Source organism: Tiliqua scincoides, chromosome 12 (assembly GCF_035046505.1).
Source record: "Tiliqua scincoides isolate rTilSci1 chromosome 12, rTilSci1.hap2, whole genome shotgun sequence".
NCBI classification, from domain to species: Eukaryota; Metazoa; Chordata; class Lepidosauria; order Squamata; family Scincidae; genus Tiliqua; species Tiliqua scincoides.
In genome coordinates this window covers 1,509,533-1,512,033 of record NC_089832.1, presented here as the reverse complement: position 1 = coordinate 1,512,033, position 2,501 = coordinate 1,509,533, and the positions used below count along the sequence as shown (strand labels likewise).

The window sequence follows — 2,501 nt, the reverse complement described above, 5'->3', positions numbered from 1 at the left end:
GTGCAAACCTCATTCTTGAAGCCTCATGTCAAAGAATAACATGCCTTGATGTTTTGCTTTGGTGCCCATCCTTGGAAAAAGATTGTCACTCTTTCCAAGGCTGCTGAAGACAACTCTAACTAGTTTTCATACAGAGACTGGGATTCTGCACCCACAAACACTCCCCAGATATGCTGAAACTCAAACTCTCTGGTAAATACACCAGGCTATATTTCTTGCAACCAGGTGAACACATGAGTGCCTTACAAATTGTTCTGGGATTTGCTTGTAGGCATAACCAAATGTGACTCCAAATTAATCTTGCCTTTGCTTTGCCCTGAGAAGATTTTGTCCACAAATACATTCTGCTACAGAGCAACCTGGTTCCAAGCACCGAGCCACAACACTGACTTGCTTTCAGCTTTTTCAGCAGAAAAAAAGCCCAAAGAATAGCGGTAAACAATAAAAACCCATTTTCTCCTGGGCAAGGATATATTGTTGCCACTGACATCTCTGACCATTAAAGCACTAAGTGGTTTCAACAGCCCATTTGTAGATTCCAGTTGGCTGAATCGTAACCAGTCCTAGAGAAATCTCATTCTCATCCCTGCCGTAAATTTCAAGAAACGCCACAAAAATGCTGCCGCATTAGATGATGTCACAAAACATGCAATGCTCAGATCAAAATCTGGCCTTTAGATTCTTGCCTCCCAGTAAACATGTAACTAAAAAAAATCACACTTTTTCCCCATCAGTAAGACTTGTTGATTCACAAAAAAATGGAAAATCATTATCTCCTGCAAAAAAAAATAAAATAAAAGTCCATGGCTCCAGTAAGGACAGCCATATCATTTCAAAAAATAGCTTTTCCCCCTCTTAAATGAGTGCTCAACTTCAAGCATAACTCACTGTTTCAAGCGGGTGGAATTAAGATTCATTTCAGGTTCACCACTGGTGCCGTGGCTTCTCAGTGCAACTCTCACAAGATGGCAGAGATCAGAGGCATTCATACAATCAAAGTACCCCTATTTGCGGAAGTGACCTTTGCACAAACCTTGCTTGGTGTGCGTCAAGTCAGACAAGACACATTCTGCTTGCAGATGCTGCCATCATTGAAAAGTAAAATAAAAGGGGTGATTTCCCCCTTCTCATGAAAGCCATTGTTGTTGGGTGTTTTGTTTTTAAATCTTGACTTTCACAGCAGGAGGGCAGCTCTTTGAACACCTGTTTGGGGAACAAAGAGAAGGAAAGTGTTACCAGAAAAGGTCACATATCAGCCTTTTTAGGCTGTACCATTACAACAAAACTACCAGCTGAGCTTGAAGTAGGCCAGAGGCCGGTCTCACACTCTCCTCCAGGGGACAGTACCCAAAATATCACTTTTGCCCACAAACCTGCCTGGGTATTGGAATTTGCCAGAGTCCCTAAGTCTGGTGGAAATGTGGAAAAGAACACTGGAGCAAAAGCAACACAAGGTGCTACAAGACACCTTTTGCAGTTCTTATAGCAACTGTTACCCTGCACATGCCCAATCTCATCTGATCTTGGAAGCTAAGCAGGGTCAGGCCTGGTTAGTACTTGGATGGGAGACTGCCTGGGAATACTGGGTGCTGTCGGCTTGTACCATAGTCTTTTGAGACTGAAGGTTGCCAACCAGTGAGGAGGCTCATCTCACAACCTCTATGGTGACCTCTTGTTGCCATGTAGCTTACCTAGGAAGTAGCCTCAGACTGAGACAGACCATTGGTCTTTTGAGTTCAGAAATATCTGGCCTGACCTGGAGACACCAGGGACCAAATTTGGGACCTATTGGGGCAGAAGCTCCTGCTCTGCCACCAAGTGACACCCTTCCCAAGCAGCCTGACTGTTTCACTGGTCTTTAAAGATCTTGTGGCCAGGCTCATGTAATTCTGCTGCTGTGCTGTGCAATCACGGTGATGTTTTATCTGCTGTGATAAAACATCTGCTGCTGTGTGGTTCGAGTTGTGTTTTTATAGCTCTTATGATGATTTTGTTGTTAGTGTTGTTTTTAAATACGCTATTAGCCACCTTGGGCACACTGTGTGGAAAGGTGGGTCATAAATATTTATGAGCAAGACTAAAGAGAGACACTCAAGCTTTGTTGGAAAGGCAAAGTGGGGAATCTGGTGGAAAGCAAAACAATGGACCGCATCACCTCCATCAGCAGTGTGCTCCGCTAGGCTCTTCAAAATATTATTTCCAAGTGGCCATGTCTTAGCAGGGGTCTGCCCTTGGTTGTCAGGTGCCAAGCAAAGGCCTCATCAAGGCAAGGTTAGAGCAAGAGCAAGTGCATCAGGGTTGCAGGGTGCAAAGGCGGGGAGGGGGAGAGTGGAACTGACAGTTGAGTTCCAGAGAAAATAGAAAGGAAAGGCAACCAGGAGGATCCTGTGGCTGAGTGGTTTGTGCCCTGTGATAGATGCCATCAATCTTAGTCTGCCCATTCTGTAAGATTTGGCTTTCTGCCTCCTTGCTGAGTGTCATGAATATGTACAGTTTAGGCC

The 2,501-nt window shown here is 44.5% G+C and overlaps 1 pseudogene; it reads left to right on the top strand.

Annotated features, from left to right (window-relative positions):
* Positions 1–1,478: 1,478 nt before the first annotated feature.
* Positions 1,479–1,598, top strand: LOC136663323 (5S ribosomal RNA; annotated as a pseudogene).
* The last annotated feature ends 903 nt before the right edge of the window (positions 1,599–2,501 follow it).